Genomic DNA, 11657 nt, shown 5'->3' with positions numbered 1-11657 from the left:
GATGACCGCGCTGTCACTGTGATGACCGCGCTGTCACTGTGATGACCACGCTGTCACTGTGATGACCACGCTGTCACTGTGATGACTACGCTGTCACTGTGATGACCATGCTGTCACTGTGATGACCACACTGTCACTGTGATGACCACGATATCACTGTGATGACCACACTGTCACTGTGATGACCACGATATCACTGTGATGACTACACTGTCACTGTGATGACTACGCTGTCACTGTGATGACCACGCTGTCACTGTGATGACCACACTGTCACTGTGATGACTACGATATCACTGTGATGACCACGCTGTCACTGTGATGACCACACTGTCACTGTGATGACCACGATATCACTGTGATGACCACACTGTCACTGTGATGACTACACTGTCACTGTGATGACTACGCTGTCACTGTGATGACCACGATATCACTGTCATGACCACACTGTCACTGTGATGACTGCACTGTCACTGTGATGACTACGCTGTCACTGTGATGACTACGCTGTCACTGTGATGACTACACTGTCACTGTGATGACCACACTGTCACTGTGATGACTACGATATCACTGTGATGACCGCGCTGTCACTGTGATGACCACACTGTCACTGTGATGACTACACTGTCACTGTGATGACTACGCTGTCACTGTGATGACTACGATATCACTGTGATGACCACACTGTCACTGTGATGACTACACTGTCACTGTGATGACTACACTGTCACTGTGATGACTACGCTGTCATTGTGATGACTACAATGTCACTGTGATGACTACGCTGTCACTGTGATGACTACAATGTCACTGTGATGACCACACTGTCACTGTGATGACTATGATATCACTGTGATGACTACACTGTCACTGTGATGACCACACTGTCACTGTGATGACTACACTGTCACTGTGATGACCATACTGTCACTGTGATGACTACACTGTCACTGTGATGACTACACTGTCACTGTGATGACTACGATATCACTGTGATGACTACACTGTCACTGTGATGACCATACTGTCACTGTGATGACCACACTGTCACTGTGATGACTACACTGTCACTGTGATGACCATACTGTCACTGTGATGACCACACTGTCACTGTGATGACTACACTGTCACTGTGATGACCATACTGTCACTGTGATGACCACACTGTCACTGTGATGACTACACTGTCACTGTATCCTCACCAAACAGTTCTACAGCAAACTCCAACCTGGAACAGACCCAAATTTCCCAGTTTCAAAACCATTTGCTTCCCACTTCCTTCTTAGTCAAGTGAAATGCAAGGTATCAGAAAGCCAGATAAAGCTGAGAGCTCATAACCACATAGGATTAGGAGCCTGTAAGTCCACATAGGCCACTTGCATGGCTAGTAGGAGTTAGTGTCACCATTCTAGAAAGCAATATGCAGTATTGTGCTCACTCACACACACATACAGAGAGACAGACAGACAAACACCTCTGAGATGTTATCTGCAGAGACATTCACTGTCATGCATGTGAAGTTGTGGGTGCAAGTAGCCATCATTAGCAATGCTTAGGTAAAATGCAGAGAGAAGGATCCTAGGCATCCCACATAGAAGCACACACTGTGCTGGAAATAGCTTTAAAACAGTGCTAAGTGAAAAGAAAGTGAATGGAATGACTTCTATCCCTGTACCATGTGACTGCATTAAAATAATTGTGCACAAGAAGATACACAATGTGCACAGATATACAAATGAAAGTGCACATTTAATGCAACTGTTGACTTAGCAGGAAAGGAACTGGGAGTTGAGCACTATGAAAAGGCAGAGTAAACAAGAAATCATAGGGCCTGGAGAGATGGTTCAGTAATTTAAGTGCACTGGCTACTCCTCCAAAGGACCTGGGTTCAATTCCCAGCACCCACATTGCAGCTCAAAACTGTCTGTAACTCCAATTCCAGGGGATCCTACAACCTCATAGGCAAAACATAAATGCATATAAAAAATAAAATAAAAAGTTAAATGTTAGTTTAAAAATATGAATGTCTGGAAGAGATTGCCGTAGGAACCAATAAGAGGGTCCTGAGATGATTAACTTAGCCCTCTGAACATGGTTCAAAAATAAAAAACAGGCCATGAAAGCAGAAAGCAGGGTTAAAATTAAGGCAGCCAGTCCAGATTCTTCCCCTCCCTGAAGCAGATACAAATATACGGGAACCCAGAGAAAAAGAAGAAGAATGGGGGAGAGGGCAAGACCACCCCCTCCCGGCCAGGTCCTGCCTCAGAGAGCAGCTTATCACCTCACACCTCAGCTAGCTCTCGTCACAGTGCAGCACACCGCTAACCTGCGCTCCTCACTCGTTCTGGGCTTTTCTGTATTTTGTATCTGGAAAACTCTGAGCTAGTAAGGGTGACAAACCAGGAAGATCATAGGATCACAGAGACTGACCCCATTCATCCTCCCCTGACCTTCCTGGGCTGGTAGGAACCAGAATTGATGGCCTTGGAGAGATCAAGTGACGGAGAGATGGAAAATGGTCATGATCTGTGCTCAGAGCAGAACCCAGGGTTCCTGGTCCCTGTGCCAGCTCTGACAGTCTCTTCAGGAAGGACCCGAGGGTAGAAGCTATGAGGAGCCCTAGCAGTGACGATGACCTGGGTGGGACCTCATTGCCCATACACCCCTGCTTGGGCCAACACCACACCTCTCCCTGTTCTTTACCCAGCCAATTCATAAACGCTCTTTTAGTTCCTCTGAGGCACATTCCAAAGGCCAGGAGCTCCTGTCCAGGTGGATGCCACCACCACTCTAGGCCAAGATTGTACTTCTTACTTTGCCCTAGACAAGTTCATAGTATCCTTGTCTAGCCAATCTCTCCCAGACCCCCAGCCTCCCTCCCATCCCAATTCAGGAAGAACCTTGAACCCGGGCCAGGGCCCAGTGGGTGAAAGACTACAGTTGAACTCGACTCTCTTGCTTCATCCTAATCCTAGCCCAAATAGGCCACTAGTTAAAACTGATCGTTCATTTTTATGTTTTAATATTGTACTACTGCTGTGAGGATTGCTTTCTGCCCCTCATTTGACTCTGTTCTCAATCCATCCCTGCACACACACTCTTTCCTGCAGACCAAGGAGTTTTTGTTTGCTTTTTTTTAATCTGTGTGTGTACATGCTCACATATGTGAGTGGAAGCAGGCATGTGCCTAGAACACATATGGAGGGAAGAGGACAAGACTGGGTGTCAGTCTTCCGTGTTGTTTGAGGTGGAGTCCCTTGTTCAACACTATAAACAGCCGGCAGATCCACAAGCTCCCAAGGGTCTTCCTGCCTCCATCTCCCAACTTCCCATAGCAACACTGTGATTCCAGATGTGGGCTTCTGCCTCTGGATGTTTACAGATGTTCTGGGGATTCAAACTCAGGTCGGCCCACTTTTGTGGCAAGGAATTCACCTATTGAGCCATCTCTGTCGTTCTCAAAGACTTTCACAATCTGAGCCCTAACAAGGTCTCCAGGACTTTCTTTGTATGGCTCACTGCCCCAACCTCCAATCCCTTGTGCAAACTCTATCATAATCTTCAGCTGTAGAAACTTAACAATACGAAGCTGCAGAGAACATAGCACCTGAGAGCACTGATTGCTCTTCTAGAGGACCAGGATTTCATTCCCAACTCATTAACTGCCTGTAATTCTAGTTTGGGTATCTGACGCCCTCTTCTGGCCTCCATGGGCACTTCATGTACGTGGTGCACAGACATACGTGTAGACAAATACCCATACACATAAAATAAAATTTAAAGGTAGGGGACAAGAACAAGATAGAAATTTATTATTTAGATTTTTTGAAGAGAAAGAAATTTGATGATCTGTTTTTTCTAGGCAAAAGCAACAGTAGTAGAAAGTCCTTCAGGCAGGAAAGTGTTTGACGCATCTGATAATAAACATGGTAGAACAGAGAACAGGTGTGGGAAGCCGAGGCAGCTCACAGGCCATGCAGGTCACAATGGAAAAGATGGATGTCAGAGCGTCAGAGGACAGACTTAGCTCACATATCAAAAGGAGCCTTCTAGGTGCTATGTTGAAAACAAAGCACAGACCAATCTGGATAGAAGCAAGAAGTGTAGGACAATAACTCAGGATGACATGGGCAAAGGCCACACGCTGATGATGTTACAGGAAGAGATTTGGGTTTCCTAATGACTTTGATTTGGGATGTGAAGGAAAGAAGGAAGGCAAGATGACTGCCCCAAGATTTTTGTCCTGAGTTTCTGGGAGGCCCCAGTTGTCATCTACAGAGAGAGACAATGCTGCAGATAGCACAAGTTTGGGGGTTGAGATGAGTCATGTTGGAGATGATTCTAGACATCCAAATGGAGCCGGCTGGCAGGAACAATGACAGTGATAACAGTAATCACAGCTGCACATAAAGCGAGCTCCGGGGTTGGGGTGCAATTCAGTAGTGGAGGGCTTGCCTAGCAGGAGTAAAGCCCTGAGCTTCATCCCTACCACCACCACCACAATAATAATAATAATAATAATAATAATAATAATAATAATAATAATAATAATAATAATGGAAAACTTAAAAACATTGTACTCACTCTGAGCCAGGCACCTTCCCAACACTTCATATGTCTGAATCACTTAATCCTTATAACATTTCTATGATGTGGAACTGTCATTATCCCCTTCACAGACGAGGAAATCTACAAGTCTGGTGTTCAGTGAAGAGCCTGTACTAGCAATATAAACATGGAAATCATCGGTGTGGGGGTGGCATAAATTCTCCTGACAGTGGGTGTGAAGGACCACAGGCCGAGGCCAGACTCTCCAAAGTTTAAAGAGTAGGGAGATAAGGAACACCAGCAGGGGAGCAAGGAAGAACAACATCCAGGGAACAGGAGACACTAGAGAATGGTAATTAAAAAATTGCACAGTGCAGCCAGGTGGTGGTGACACACGCCTTTAATCCCAGCACTTGAGAGGAAGAGGCAGGTGGATCTCTGTGAGTTCGAGGTCAGCATGGTCTACAGAACTAGTTCCAGGACAGCTAAGACTGTTTCACAGAGAAACCCTGTTTCCAAAAAAAAAAAAAAAAATCATTTAAAAGGTTATGGGCTAGAGAGATGGTTCAGAGGTTAAGAGCACTGACTGCTCTTTCTAGAGGTCCTGAGTTCAGTTCCCAGCAACCACATGACAGTTCACAACCACCTATAATGAGATCTGTTGCTTTCCTCTGGCCTGAAGGCAAATCACTGTAAACATAATAAATAGATAGATAGATAGATAGATAGATAGATAGATAGACAAACAAACTTTTAAAAAATTGCACAATGCCTTTGGAAGTTTCTTTATTGTACAGGATTGTTTTGGCTGGCCTGGGTTTTTTTGTTTTTCCATATGAAGTTGATTATTGTTCCTTCAAGGTCTGTGAAGAATTGTGTTGGGATTTTGATGGGGATTGCATTGAACCTATAGATTGCTTTTGGTAGGATTGCCATTTTCACTATGTTGATACTACCTATCCAAGAGCATGGGAGATCTTTCTATTTTCTGGTATCTTCTTCAATTTCTTTCTTTAAGGACTTGTTCTTTTTTTTAATTTATTTATTAAAAATTTCCACCTCCTCCCCGCTTCCCTTTTCCTTCCCCCTCCCCACCTCCCCCTCCCTCTCTAGTCCTAAGAGCAGTCAGGGTTCCCTGCCCCATGGGAAGTCCAAGGTCCTCCCCTCTCCATCCAGGTCTATAAAGGTGAGCATACAAACAAACCAGGCTCCCACAAAGTCAGTCCATGCAGTAGAACCAAAACCCAGTGCCATTGTCCTTGGCTTCTCAGTCAGCCTTCATTGCCAGCCACATTCAGAGTGCCCAGTTTGATCACATGCTCCATCACTTCCAGTCCAGCTGGCCTTGGTGAGCTCCCATTGGATCAGTCCCACCATCTCAGTGGGTGGACACACCCCTTGTGGTCCTGACTTCCTTGCTCATGTTCTCCCTCCTTCTGCTCCTCATTTGGACCTTGGGAGCTAAGTCCAGTGCTCCAAAGGACTTGTTCTTGTCAAATAGGTCTTTCACATCTTTGGTTAGTGTTACCCCAAGATATTTTATGTTATTTGTGGCTATTGTGAAGGGTGATGTTTCTCTGATTTCCCTCTCAGCTTCTTTATCATTTGTGTATAGGAGGGCTACTGATTTTTTTGAGTTGATCTTGTATCCTGCCACATTAATGAAGGTTTTTATCAGCTGTAGGAGTTCTCTGGTGGAGTTTTTGGGGTCGCTTATCTTCACAGACCTTGAAAGAACAATAATCAACTTCATATGGTAAAACAAAAAACCCAGAAGAGCCAAAATAATCCTATGCGATAAAGGAACTTCTAGAGGGATCACCATCCCTGACATCAAGCTCTAGTACAGAGCTACAGTAATGAAAACAGCTTGGTATTGGCATAAAAACAGAGAGGTTGACCAATGGAATCGAATCAAAGACCCAAATATTAATCCACACAACTATGAACACCTGATTTTTGACTAAAAAGCTAAAATTATACAATGGAAAAAAGAAAGTATCTTCAACAAATGGTGCTGGCATAACTGGATGTCAGCCTGTAGAAGACTGAAAATAGATCCATATCTATCACCATGCACCAAACTCAAGTCCAAATGGATTAAATACTTCAGTATAAATCCAACCACACTGAACCTGATAGAAGAGAAAGTGGGAAGTAGATTACAGCACATAGGCACAGGAGATCACTTCCTACGTATAACCCCAGTAGCACAGACATGAGAACAACAATACATAAATGGGACCTCCTGAAACTGAAAAGCTTCTGTAAAGCAAAGGACACAGTCAATAAGACAAAAGTCAGCCTACTGAATGGGAGAAGATCTTCACCAACCCCACATCAGACAAAGAAATGATCTCCAAAATATATAAAGAACTCAAGAAATTAGACAGTAAAATTCTAAATAACCCAAATAAAAATGGGGTACAGACTTAAACAGAGAATTCTCAACAGAAGAATCTCAAATGGCCAAAAGATACTTAAGGAAATGTTAAACATACTTAGCCATCAGGGAAATGCAAATCAAAACAACTCTGAGATACCATCTTACACCTATCAGAATGGCTAAGATCAAAAACACTAATGATAGCCTATGCTGGAGAAGATGTGGAGTAAGGGAAACACTCATCTATTGCTGGTGGGAATGCAAATTTATACAACCACTCTGGAAATCAGTATGGCAGTTTCTCAGAAAATTGAGAATCAACCTACCTCAGGATCCAGCAATACCTCTCCTGGGCATATACCCAAAAGATGCTCAATCATACTACAAAGGCATTTGTTCAACTATGTTTACATCAGCATTTTTTTAATAGTCAGAACCTGGAAGCAACCTAGATGCCCCTTAACTGAAGAATGTATAAAGAAAATGTGGCACATTTACACATTAAAGTACTACTCGGTGGGAAAAAAAAAAAACAATGATATCTTGAATTCTGCATGCAAATGGATGGAATTAGAAAACACTATCCTGAGTGAGGTAGCCCAGACCCAAAAAGATGAATATGGTATGTACTCACTCATAAGTGGATACTAGGTATAAACAAAGGACATTGAGCCTATAGTTTGTGATCATAGAGAAGCTAAATAAGAAGGTGAACCCAAAGAAAAACATATATAGATCCACTGGAAAATTGGAAACAGACAAGATCGCCTGACAAAATTGGAAGCATGGGGGTGGGGGGAGAAGGGAGGGTGGAAGGTAAACAGGAGGGGAGAAGGGGAGGGGTGAGGAGAACTTGAGGGAATGAGATAGCTGAGATGAAGGAAGGACAGAGACAAGAGCAGGGAAAGAGATATCTTGATTGAGGGAGCCATTACAGCGTTAGCAGAAACCTGGCTCTAGAGAAATTTCCAGGAATCCACAAGGCTGACTCCAGCTAAGACCCTAAGCAATAGAGGAGAGAGGGGCTGCTCTTGTTTGCCCTATAGTCAAACTGATGAATATCTTAAATATCACCATATAACCTTTATCCAGCAACTGATGGAAACAGAGGCAGAGACCTGCATCAGAGCACTGGACTGAGCTTCCAAAGTCCAGCTGAAGAGTGGAAGGAATGAGAATATGAGCAAAGAGGTCAAAACCATAATGGAACCATCCACTGACACAGTCTAACTGAGCTAATAGGAGCTCACCAACTCCAGCCAGACTGGGAAGAAATAAGCATAGGACCAAACTATTCCCTCTGAATGTGGTTGACAGTTGCATGACTGGGGCAGACTGAGGGGCTACTAGCAGTGGCACCAGGATTTATTCCTACTTCATGTACTGGCTTTTTGGAAACTTATTCTCTTTGGATATATACCTTGCTCAGCCTAGATATAGTAGAGAGGGCCTTGTACCTTCCCCAGAGCAATATACCTTACCCTCTCTAAAGATTGGGGGCAGGTAGAGTGACAGGGTGTATGGAGGGAATGGGAGAAGGGGAGGGAGTATTTTTTAATCTAATAAATTTTTTAAAAATTTCACAATGCATGGAGCATCCTGGGTGACTCTGGTGAGAGCTCAGGTGACAGAGTAGGGATTTAGTCTCAGATATAAATAGAAATTCACTGGAAATTGAACTAAGGTTAAACCATGTTATACCACAGAAAGAATGTGAATGTATCATGTTCATATCCTAAGACTTTGTAGAAGCTGGATGTGGTGGTGCACACTTTTAATCCAGCACTGGTGAGTCAGTAGCAGGAGAAGCTCTGTGAGTTCAAGACCAGCCCAATCTACATAGTAACCTCTAGGGCATTCAGGACTCCATAGAGAGACCTGTCTAAAAGAAGAAGAAGGAGAAGGAGGAGAAGAGAGAGGAGGAGGAGGAAGAGGAGAAGGAGAAGGAGGAGGAGGAGGAAGAGGAGGAGGAGGAGAAGAAGGAGAAGGAGGAGGAGGAGGAGGAGGAGGAGGAGGAGGAGAAGAAGAAGAAGAAGAAGAAGAAGAAGAAGAAGAAGAAGAAGAAGAAGAAGAAGAAGAAGAAGAAGAAGAAGAAGAAGAAGAAGAAGAAATTTTTTTAAAAAAAGACTTTGTGGAAATTTAAACTTAGAGATAACACAGTAGGTCACTGAGTAGAAATTCCACAACAGAACACTCAGACTGTGGCGTGAGTATTACTGGCTATTCTTAGATTTCCAATGAAATGAAAATAGAGTGAAAAGATTTAGAAGATTCACAGATTGATCAAGGAAAAAAGGAAGAAGCATGTTCAGGAGAGATTTCAAAATAGAGATTGGCACAGGTAAGAAGGGTGCATGGGCTAATGGGTGAGAGAACAGGAATGGCCTCAATGATGTCTCAAAATTCTTCAGGGCCTCCCCTCTCCTCATGGGCCAACAGGCCTAAAAGCCCATTTTTGGTTCAAGGACTGAAGGATTCTTCCCACAGATGCACTGCCTAGGGCTGCCTCCAGAAATCAGCTTTCCAGCCAATTGCTCCCTCAAACAAGCCCAGATGAGTTTCTGTAGAGAGCAAACCTCAGTATCCACATGGTTTTGTGGACACACAAAGTGTATGAACTGTGGCGGCTCCCACTTGGGTTTCACAGGAAAGCTTGGGAGGCCGAGCAGAAGTTTGCCACAGCGTTGGTTCAAAGACTGACCAATGGAGTGATATCTAGTGGCGCCATGGGAGTGGGGTCACAATGACGACCCCAGAAAGGGAACACTTCCAAGCACACCCATCCAGGAAAGCTACTGACAACACATAGCAGTCTCTCCCCGTGCAGCTGTGATTTAGACAGCCACCAGCAAAGCCAGAGGAAGTTCAGCTCAGTGCTGACCCCTTCATACAGTGTGCATAAGGTGATGTAGGACGCAATGTCTGCCCTGCTGGATTTCAGCCCTGTATTGAGATTATCATTCTTTTCTGGGAGTCTGTCCTAGTTTTCTTCCTGTTGCTGTGATTAAAAACTGCCCAACAGCAACTTAGTGGGAGAAGGAATTATTTGACTTTACAGTCGATCACTGAGGGAAGGCGGGCAGGAATTCAAGACAAGAACCTGGAGACAGGAACTGAAACAGACCATGGAGTCACACTGCTTACTGACTTGCTCAAATACCTTTCCTATACAGCTCAGGCCTGTCTGCCCAGGGGAAGCATATCCACAGTGACCTGGACCATCCTACATCAATTAGCAAGCAGGAAACTATCCCACAGACCAATCTGACTGAGGCAATTCCTTAACTGAGGCTCTCTATTCCTGGGTGTGTCAAGTTGACAACCAAGGCCAGCCATCACAGAGTGCACACACCTTGTGTCTGTCCTACCACTGTGTAATGAAGGGAAATAAACTGGTTTGATTTTACAGGTTCAGAACTAAAAAAGATTTGCTTTAAGTCTCAGATGACCTTGAACTCTGGATTCCTTAATTGATGCTAGAACAATTTAAGAATTGGGGGTTATTTGGTGAAATACTTACTATATGTGTTAGAAATTGTGTTAGGGATGAGATGGGTCTCTTTTTCTCTCATCACTATGACAAAGTATCTGTCCAAAACAACTTGGAGAGAGAAGGGTTTATTCTGGCTCACAGTGGGGTTTAGGGGTACAGAGTACAGTGTATCATAGCAGAGAAAGCATGACAGCAGGAGGGTAGGCAGCTGGTCATGTCACATCCAGTCAGCAAGCAAAGGGAGGTAATGCTGGTGTTCAGCCATCTCTTTCTCGTGCCATCCAGAAGCCCAGCCCATGGGACAGAGCCTCTCACACTTAGGCAGGTTTGCCCAGCTCATTGACCTAATCTGGACAATCCCTCACAGAAGTGTCCACAGATTTGTCTCTTCAGTAATTGTAGATCCTGTCACGTTGACAACATTACAGGGGACCTAGGGCAGAATGTTATGGTTTCAATAAGGTTTGTACCCTCCAAAATTCAAGTGGAAATTGAACCCCCACTGTGAGGTATTAAGAGGGTGAAAACAATCCCACTCTAAGGCTTAGAGATGCAAACTCTGGGAAGTGATTAGAATAAGATAATGGCAGGCGGTTGAGATGGCTCAGCGGGTAAATGAGCTGTACCCAAACCTGATGACCTGAGTTCAGTCTCTGTGACTCACAAAACCTACAAGTTGTACACAGATACACACACACACATACATATAAACAAAATTTAATTAAAATTAAACAATAGATTAGATAACATCGGTGTGGAGCCTCTTCTCCATGATTTTTTTATTAAATTTATTTTTTTAAAACAATCTTTTCTCATTTTATATACCTATCCCAGTTCCTACTCCCTTTCCTCCTTCTGCTCTCCCCACATTCCTCCTGCACCAGCCCCCACATCCACTCCTCAGAGAAGGTAAGGCTTCCCAAGGGGAGTCAACACTAAGGCCCTCCCCTCTGTATCTAGACTGAGCAAGGTATCCCTTCAAAAAGAATGGGCTCCAAACTGCCAGTTCAAGCACTAGAAATAAATCCTGGTCCCACTGCCAGTGGCCCCACAGACTGCCCCAGCCACACAATGTCACCCACTCCCATGATTTAATATTGGCTTCTTTGTAAGAAAATGGAGAGCAATAGACACACACATACATGAGATGAGTACTCTGTGTCTCCTGCTGTGTGATACTCTGGACTGCCTGAGGGCCATCACCAGATGCAGTCCCTTAACCTT

This window comes from Myodes glareolus, chromosome 7 (assembly GCF_982192425.1).
Source record: "Myodes glareolus chromosome 7, mMyoGla1.1, whole genome shotgun sequence".
In the NCBI taxonomy this organism is placed as follows: domain Eukaryota; kingdom Metazoa; phylum Chordata; class Mammalia; order Rodentia; family Cricetidae; genus Myodes; species Myodes glareolus.
Note: the sequence above shows the minus strand (reverse complement) of the source record.